Source organism: Microcebus murinus, chromosome 3, assembly GCF_040939455.1.
Source record: "Microcebus murinus isolate Inina chromosome 3, M.murinus_Inina_mat1.0, whole genome shotgun sequence".
Classification (NCBI taxonomy): domain Eukaryota; kingdom Metazoa; phylum Chordata; class Mammalia; order Primates; family Cheirogaleidae; genus Microcebus; species Microcebus murinus.
The window spans coordinates 105,207,234-105,217,641 of record NC_134106.1 but is presented as its reverse complement, the minus strand read 5'-3'; positions in this window follow the sequence as shown (position 1 = coordinate 105,217,641).

Here is a 10,408-nt window from a genome sequence, read left to right as displayed (position 1 = left end):
CTGCTGAAGAAGGTAAATGACTGTTATTAATACTCATTTGTGCATCATATCTAGCATTATAAAGTGCTTACTATATATGTGGCACATTGTATAAATTGTTTCTTATAACGATCTTTATGACATAAATGATATTTTAGCCCCAATATATAAGAAATGAAGGCTTGGAAAAGACTAACCGATAATTCGCTCAGGGGAACATAAATCATTATTGATAGAGGCCCTGAGTCATTTGTTAAGCACAATGCAGTGGGGTCCCTCTGAAACAAAATAGAATTCTCCCTATCAATTAAGGTGAAAGTCAGCACCATCATCTCCCTGGGTCTTAGTGACCCACTGATATAAGAAAACAATGTGTAGCTCTCTATAAATATAACTTGTATCTAAGCTAAATGCTTTTCTCAGCCCCTATTTTTTTTTTTTTTTTCAATCAGGACTATAAAGGCAGCTGGAAGAAGAGGAGAGGGAATGGACTTCCTAATGCTGCAGCTTTGTGAGGCCCTAACTGACTGTGACCAAAGGAGCAGGAATCAGAATCCATGGACATTTCAATCCATTTGTTGATTTCGGTGCCACTGGGCAACTGGACCCCAAAATGGAATATTCCAAAGTTGAGCTGGCTGACATGCGATTCTTGTCCTGCCTTGCGTCTGGGCAAAGCAGACACCCTACTGGAAACAAAAAGAAAAACACAGTGAACGCAAGTCAGGGGAACTGGATTTTAGTCTGTGCTCTGCATTTAATCAGTGGTGTTGCCTCTGGCCCAGTCATTTTTGACCTCTTTGAGTTGTAAGTTTTTTTGGTGCATAACACAAGGGTATAAAAACTAGGATGACCATTTAAGTCTTTTGAAACTCTTTCTATGAGTTTAAAATCTTAAGATAAAATGTACCCCCATTCTATCCCCAGAAGTAACATTTTCACACACCAGCATCCTTCTTCAGTACACCAGTGCTTCCAAGGCTAGTTCAACAGCACCTTTTTTATGAGGATGCCCTTGATTCTGTAAACAACAGAATCTATGCTGGCTAGATCAAGCAGACAAGAATATTAGGTTCAAGTAGACAAGTATATCAGATTACAATTTCCTGGAGGGCTAGAGCCAGACTAGGAAGTTCCTCCGCCATGACTGATGCCAATCCACAGAAAAAGAGGGGCTTGGCGGAAGTGAAGAGGAGAGAGAAAGGGGTGCTGAGGACTTCTTTAGGCCAAGAACCTCCTCCTGCTGCTGCTGGGTACTTGGGATGTGGAGATTGTCGCCTTAGGACACTGGAACCTGCACCCTGCCACTGCCTTGGCCCATGTGCTCGTGTCGTGTCCTTCCAAATCCACGTCCCCATGGGAACTTCTAATAGACAGAAACTAGGTGATGTGCCTGCACCCAGCTGCAGAGGAGGCTGAAAACATGAGTTCTCTGTGAGGAGAAAACGGACTAAGAGTGAGCAGGGGTAAGAGGGGGCATTGATCAGCCACAGTTGAAGACTGTCCTGCACAGCAGCAGATAAAATGTTGCCCCTGAGCTCATCTTCCAGACTGGAGTTTATTTTTGAAAAGTGTTGGTATTAAGTAAACAGTAATAAAAATGGAAATCTTTCACAGACACGTTATATAAATCATTGCCTTTTAAAAGAGAAGATGGAGAAAGAGAGTTTAAACTTTTTTGATGACAAGATTGTTAATATAAACATCTAATATAATGAGCATATTATATGGTATGGGGAAATTGATCATTATCTGAATCCTTGAAGTTACTAGTAATAAAAAAACTGATCACTAATAAAACTGATCTCATTTAGTGGACCTTCTTTTATTTCTAACTATTGTGGGAGTTCTTATATATCCTGAAATCAGAATCTAACTAGGTTTAATTTCTAGCAGAGGAACCTTGGATGATTCGATAATATTAATATTTCTGATGATTATATAAGATAACGAATGTTCACAAAGCCTGATGCATTATAAGTACTTGTAAATCTCACTGAATGGTCTTGTTCTGCTTTCTTTTCCCTGACTTTTCTCTTGTAAATCTGCTTAATGTTACTTTTTTCTAATTACACCTGCCTCTCACTGTGTTAGATAGAATTTTTCTACTTTGCTGCTGCTACACTGCCATGAGATTTCTTTGTTAAGAACATTAGGTTAATAGCTCTTTAGCTTATTGATTACTCAGTTTCAGGGTCCTCATCAGTCCTGTGTGTCTATTGCCATTAAGGACCACCCCCACAGCCCTGCCTAATCTGTCCTCATTGTTCTTGACTTCTTGATTTCAAACATTTAGTTTCTCATTGCTTCTGTTTGGTGTTTCTGGAAAGACTATTTCTGTCTTGCAGTGCTTTGGAGGTAGATTCTAATGTTTAATTAAACATCTGGTTGGGCAAAGGTTACAAAGAGAAGAATAACAACAAAGGGAATTTTTCTCTCCTCACCAGCATGTAAGGTGGGATTTGGAGCCAGAGAAATCTTTGAGTCCTAGCCAATTCATCTATTACTCGAGTGTCTTTAAGCAAGATGGTTAACTTTTCTGAAAGATGTTTCTGATATGTGAAATGGGAGTCTATTTTCCCACTTGCAGGGTTGCCATGTGGACTGAGATGCACCACTTTCCCCACCAGTGTCTAGCGTGCAGTAGGTGTGCCATGAATGCAGACTGTCCTATTCGTTGCAGTGGAGGGGAAGATGGCGGATAGCGGTGGACTCCTGAGAAGCAGATGCTGACTAGAGAGAAGTGAGAAAAGATGCCCCAGAGAAAATACTGTCCACTCCTGCTCAAGGTCAGCTCTGTCAGCCTGCCAGGAAGCAGAGACCTTTAATTTCATGGTGTCATTTTCTCTTCCTAAAAGTACAGTTTGACATATATTTGCTTTTCAAATTGAAGTGAACTAAAATTAATCTCATTATGGGAATCTGATAGTCCTTAAGGTACTTGAAGACTCCTGAGTGTCACAAAACTAGGATCAAAAACCCTGGCAAAATGCCAGTGGGAAAAGCAAGGGCAGCTAAGTGGACACCTGCAGGGCTGGGGGTGAGAGGGCAGGGGACGCTGATGTATAATTTGACTCCTCCTTTTGACATTTTGTCAAAATACTGTGGCTCAAATAGACATTTGAAACCTGATTAGGTTTTGAGAAATTAAAGACCTGACTTGTTTCTTAGCCGACAGTTTACATTTTAAAAAGCCATTTAAATATTATTTAAATTTTATTTAAATATTCCATAGAGGGTTGTTATTAAGCATTAATTTGAGCAATCATGGGTTCTGTAGCTGTTCCTGGAGCTTGATGTGCACCTAAGCCACATTAGAGGACAAGAGATGTGCAGAAAGTCTAGCCTGCAGTTGTGTTCTCCAGACAGAAAAGTTTGTGCTTTTACATAAGAGCAGAAGTTGAGCAGTAGCCCCTGAGAAGGCTGGTTAATCATGAACATTCTTATGTTTTCCTTTGAGTTCTTCCAGTCCTACTGTGGTGGTTTCCCCTGGTCTGACTCTCCACCTTCCTTCTTTGCTCCTTGATTCTCAATTGATGGTCTGTCCTCTGCTCTGACATCCTGAGTCTCTCTGTACCTTAAATCTGTGAGAGTTCTGGAGCTTTCTGGAGAGAAAGACCTTAAGGTTGCCTCTTGCCACATACTTTACTGTTTGTAATAAAGTTTTGCCTTTAAATATCCATTATTTTTTTGGATTTTTAAGCCTCTGCCTTAAATTTTGTCATTTCAGTTTTCTTGATTTTGAGAGCCGTTGTACCATCTTGACTCCATGTGTAGCTCTCTCTAAAGACCTAGGTCCTTCTTCTCTATGTTGAACCTGAAAGTTCCCTGTGAGTCTTGCCTGTCTTGCTCATGATATCTAGTGCTACACGTTTTCCTCAGATGTTATTTACTCTTAAGAAACAGTATGATTCACTGCATTTTCTATACCTTCTTCTATCTGAAAGCAGAATAGCATAATCATTAAGAGCACGTTATTCCTGGGCTAAGATTACATAGGTTTTCTCACCTTTTATTAGTATGTATGGGTCTTTGACAAGTCACTTTAAACCTTCATTTCCTCATCTGTAAAATTAATGTATTAACAATTCCCACCATAGAAATTGGGATTTTTAAATGAAGGTAATCCATACAAAGTACTTTTAATCAAGGTAGAACTTAATTTGGCCAGAGTATTTGGATAATGAGGCAGAAAAATCAGTAAATAATTATGTGCACTGTTTTTTTCCTATTTGGGAATTTGCCTCCTTAATAGTAATTTCTCAGAGAGTGCTCTATAAATACCAGGACTACAGAGAGTGCTTTGGAGTCAAGATTTGCACCCATATCTGTCTGACATCACAGATTCTTAACCTCTTTTCTAATTACCTATGCATAGGGTAGATGCATAGATTGAGATTTGGAAATGGACATACCAATGAATATCTACTGTACTCTTGGTTTCTCTGGCAGATTCTCTGTGCCCTGCCACTGTCTCCTAGAACTCTGTAATTATAATGGTGCCAGCAAACTCTTAGAGAGCTTTCTTTGGTCTGAGACTGTTCTGCCTGTCTAGGATAAGTTGGAAGTGCTGAGGAATTAATAAGCTACTAACCACCCCTGGGAGTTCCCAATCAATGGGAGGTTGCTGTATAAATACCCTAGCTCTCTTGTTCCTTGCGTGGTGGGATGCCTTTGAAGCACATGATACTCAAAAGCTCTCAGAATTCTTCAGTGGAATTAAACTGAAGTTATCCATCTTGATAAGTGAATCTATAACACATACTTTCCTTACTGTGTTCCCTTTCCTATCTCACTATCCCACCTCCCTGTTGGTCATTCTTGGAAAAATGTTCCAAATAAACTACTTGCACTCAAATCCTGTTTTGAGTGAAGCCGAACTAAAAGATTGATGCTATGAGAATAATATGACTTATTGTGAAAAGATCACAGTGTTAGGTCCTGGCACATGGTATATATTTTGTTCTTTCATTCATTTATTCATTTTTTTAAGTAAGTGGGTCAGTGTATTACTTCAGATGTCCCCAAGATCTCTCAAATGACAGCCCTCCAGGTTTACTGAGAGAAGCAGAACCCAGAGAGCTCCAACTGCCTATGAGGGTGAAGCTTTCTGGTAGTCTCACTGGCTCTGGCCACCCACTGCCTCAGGCTGAGGAAGTGCAAAGGTTTTTATAAAAAGGTATTTTTTATAAACATCTTTCTTCTCAGCATTTACTGGCTCTTTCTCTACATCTTCATGTGAGTGACCTCATGAAATGGTCTTGAGTAAGAAAGATTTTGTTCCTCAGAGGACATTTTGCAATGTCTGGAGATATTTTTGATTATTACAACAGGGAGCGTATACTACTGGCATCTAGTGAACAGAAGCCAGGAATGCTGCTGTCTTAGTCTGTTTGGGCTGCTATAACAAACTACCGTATGTGAAACAGGTCTGCTAATTATTAATACTAATCCCAAAGAAGACTCTCACTGCATAGAGAATAGCTAACCACCAGAAACAGGAGTCCATATACTTATCCCACTGCATCTGGGATAGTGTCTAGGTCCACCACACATGGGTTAACTGTTTATCTGAGTCTAGTGAGACAGAACACACTCACACAAAACAAGCTATATGAAGCAGGTTTCTTACTTACAGAAAAGCAGCAAAGGATAGAAGAAGTCTTGGATGCATTGTGAGCTTATCACCCAAGGCTCAGGAAAGCTGCCCCAGGCTTATGGAGTCTTGACTATTCATGCCCCACTTTGCACCACAGCCGAGGGACCACAAAAGGCAGCTTTTCCTGGGTTCCTGGATTCTTCAGGGCCCATGTGACTCACTGGATGAAAATTTGTAGGATATCCTGCTTCTAGGGAAGAGAGGAACAAAGCTAGGTCTGTCTCTCATGGTTCCTCCTTAGCTCAAGATGTTTCATATCCTAAGAGGGACAGGAACAAGTCCTAGGCTATTTCAGACAGTTCTTTCTTATCTCAGAATGTTACATTTTCAGCACATTCTACAGTTATTCTTGAGAACTACAAGAAAGGAATGGAGGAGGGATGACTTGATCCAAGGCCATTTGAAGAACTGTCCTTCATCATAGACTTGGTAGCTTATAAACATAAATTTATTTCTTATATTTCTGGAGACTGGGAAGTTCAAGATCTAAGAACCTGCAGATTTAGAAGCTGATGAGGGCCCATTTCCTCATAGATGGTCTTCTTCTCACTGTAACCTCACTTGGAAGTAGGGTGAGAGATCTCTCTTAGGTCTCATTTATAAAGGGACTAATCCCATTCATAAGGGCTCTGTCCTGAGGACCTAATTGCCTCCCAAAGGTCCCACCTCATAATACCATCATGTTGGTGGTTAAGATTTAAACATAAGAATTTTGGGGGGACATAAACATTCAATCCATTGCAATTGCTAAGTCCTGAAATACACGAGACAGCCCCTCTTAAAAATTATTCAGCTCCCAAATGTCAATAGTGTTGATGTTAAGAAACCCTGAATAGGGAATAAGGATACATCAACTTGAACTTCTTGAAGAAGGGTAGTAAGCAATTTATGTTTGATATAAGCTATAGCGCATCACATGAGAGAATAATAATTTTTGATAAAGCAGTTCATTCTATTGCAGTTGTCCCATCAAACTTCCTACAGTGATGGCAGACTTTACCTGCACTGTCCAATACAATAGTCATTAGACCGGTTACTAGTGAGCATTTAAAATGTGGTAGTTCTTTTTGCTTAAGATTGCTTTTGCTATACAGGGTCTTCTCTGGTTCCAAAGCACAGAATTATTTTCTCTAGATCTGTGAAAAATGATGCTAGTGTTTTAATAGGGATTGTGCTGCATCTGTAGATCACTTTGGGTAGTATAGACATTTTAACAATGTTGATTCTGCCAACCCATGAACATGGTATGGCTTTCCACCTGTTTATGTCATCTGCTATTTCCTTCCTCAGTGTTTAATAATTCTCCCTGTAGAGGTCATTCACCTCTGTAGTTAAACATATTCATAGGTATTTTATTTTCTTTGTTGCTATTGTGAAGGGTATTGAGTCTTTGATTTGGTTCTCAGTTTGACAGTTGTTGGTGTATAGGAATGCTACTGATTCCTGTACATTGATTTTGTAACCTGAGAATTTGCTAAATTTTTAAATCAATTTTAGTAGTTTCATGGCAGAATCTTTGGGATTTTCTAGATATAACATTTTATCATCAGCAAAGAGTGATACTTTTATCTCTTCTGTCCCCATTTGTATGCCCTGGATTTCTTTCTGTGGTATGAGTGCTCTGGCTAGGACTTCCAGCACTATGTTAAATAGAAGTGGTAATAGTGGGCAACCTTATCTCATTCCAGTTCTAAGAAGGAATGCTTTCAATTTTTCCTTGTTCAGTATGATTTTGGCTGTGGGTTTGCCATTTATGGCTTTTATCATTTTTAGGTATCAATTTACCAGACTTCAAACTATACTACAAAGCTATAGTAACTAAAACAGCATGGTATAGGCACAAGAATAGAGACATAAACCAATGGAGCAGAACTGAGAACCCAGATATAAAACCATCCTCATATAGCCATCTAATCTTTGAGAAAGCAGCAGAAAAACATACAATGGGGCAAATAATCCCTACTCAATAAATGATGCTGGAAAAATTAGATAGCCACTATAGAAGACAGAAACAGGATCTGCACATTTCACCACTCACAAAAATTAATTCATAGTGGATAACAGACTTAAACCTAAGACATGAAACTATAAGAATTCTAGAAGAATATGTTGGACAAACTCTTACAGGCATCAGCCTAGGGAAAGAATTTATGAAGAAGACCCCAAAGGGAATCACAGAAACAACAAAAATAAGTAAATGGGACCTGATCAAATTAAAAAGCTCTGCACCATCAAGGAAACCATCATGAGAGCAGACAACCTACAGAATGGGAGAAAATATTTGCATGTTACACATCTGATAAGGGGCTGATAACTAGAATCTATACAGAACTCAGGAAAATCAGCAGGAAAAAATCAAACAACCCCATTAAAACGTGGGCAAAAGACATGAACAGAAACTTTCCAAAAGAAGATAGACTAATGGCCAAGAAACATATGAAAAATGCTCAATATCTCTAATCATCAGGGAAAATGCAAATCAAAACCACAATGAGATATCACTTAACTCTAGTGAGAATTACTTTTATCAAAAAGTCCAAAAACAATAAATGTTGGTGTGGATGTGGAGAGATAGGAACACTCATACACTGTTGGTAGGACCGCAAAATAGTACAACCGCTGTGGAAAGTCATATGAAGATAACTCAAAGATCTAAAAGCACTCTTATTACTGAGCATCTACCCAAAGGAAAAAAAGACATTCTAAAAAAAAAACATCTGCACCAGAATGTTTATAGCAGCACAATTCACAACTGCAAGACGTGGAAACAACCGAAGTGCCCATCAACACATGAGTGAATTAATAAAATGTGGTATATGTATATCATGAAGTTCTACTCAACCACAAAAACAATGGTGATCTAGCACCTCTTGTATTATCCAGGATAAAGCTGGAGCCCATTCTACTAAGTGAAGTATCACAAGAATGGAAAAACAAGCATCACATGTATTCATCATCAAATTGGTATTAATTGATCAACACTTATGTGTACATTTAGTAGTAACATTCATTGGGTGTTGGGCAGGTGGAAGGGGGAGGGAATATTCACACCTAATGGGTGCAGTGCACACTCTCTGAGGGATGGACACGCTTGAAGCTCTGACTTGGGCAGGTCAAAGGCAATATATGTAACCGAAACATTTGCACCCTGTAATATACTGAAATAAAAAAAAGTGATTAATTATCCTGAGGAGCTAAATTTTTTAATTTATTGAATTTAAATAATTTAAATTTAAATAGCTTTATGTTACTAGTAGCCATGATAGTTGACAGTGTAAGTTTAGTGGTTAAGATTTCATAGTCTGGAGTTAGAATGATCTGAGTTCAAACCCTGAGACTGTCATTTACTTATTAGCTATATGGCCTTGTGCATGTTTAAAAAACTCTCTAAGCTTCTGTTTCACTGTTTGTAAAATGATAAAAGTTGTACTATTGTAAGGATTAAAAACAAACTACATTGTACAGCATTTGCATATACACATGTTCTATGAATTATTAGTAGCATGTGAACTGTTGATATTCATTTAGTGACACTTCTTTCCACACCTCAGCCAGCCTTAGCAATGGGAACTGGAAACCAGGTAAAATAGCACACTCCCTTCCCAGAGCCCTCAACTTTCAATCCTCTTTATATCTCTATCTCTGGGTTAACTCTGGATCTATCTATCTATCTATCTATCTATCTATCTATCTATCTATCTATCTATCTATCCATCCATCCATCTATCTAATCTATCTACATTTAACTATCATCACTTTATAATTTTTTGACTGTATAGCATCTATTCTTAACTCATCCATATACAATCTTCCTTTCTAAATTTTGACTTTATGGTTGCATCACTCTGCCAATGTTTGCATTCTACTTAATTACAATTCTGCTTTGCTCCCCTTACTGGCATGCATTCTGATACCTTGGCTAAAACTCTTCCCCTTTCTTCCTCCTGGCACCTGCTTCCTATGGAACAAAGCCATTGTAAATTTTTTTATCCAACTGACCACAATGTTTATGGATAGGGCTCTAGAAGGCATTTGGGGAGTTTCATTTAGAGAGAGAAATTGAAATGAAACTTTGTCTAGAGTTCTTCAAAGATGCTTAATATTATGTGAGAAAAAATTGTCACCATTATAGCTAATTTGAAATATACCTACTTCATGTGTTTTATGGAGCTCATATAGTGCTCCCATTATCCAGAAAGATAAAAGAATAAATGATCATTCAGAAGACACCATTAAAAAGGATTTATATATTCATAATGATTTAGCTTTGTTTTCATATTTATTAGCTTGAATGAATATACAAGAGAGAAAAATAAGAGATGAATAGAAAAGTCTTTTTGCTTATTTTCTTCTATTTTGTTTTGTGGGAATGTATAAACCAATATACTGAGTACGAATACAACTGTTGATTTAATTTAACAAACATCAATAACACCATGTCTTCTACAGAATAAGGCATCTTGTATAAATGATGCCCTGAATACCTGGAGTTATAATACAACAGAATGCCTCCATGATACACAGTCATGCACAGATATACACAGATCTACATTAACACACACACACACATTTAAATACACAGTAAAATAGAAGAAACAATATAGAATTGAAAAAGACACAAGCATTTTTGAAAGCAGTAGATTTCCACCCAATTTCCACCATTTTACAAATTTCCATTAGACTTGATATTTTAGTTTTAGTATTTAAGATAAGTTACCTATCACATTTTAAAGAGTGAATATTTAAAAATTATGTCCTCCTTAGTAAAGA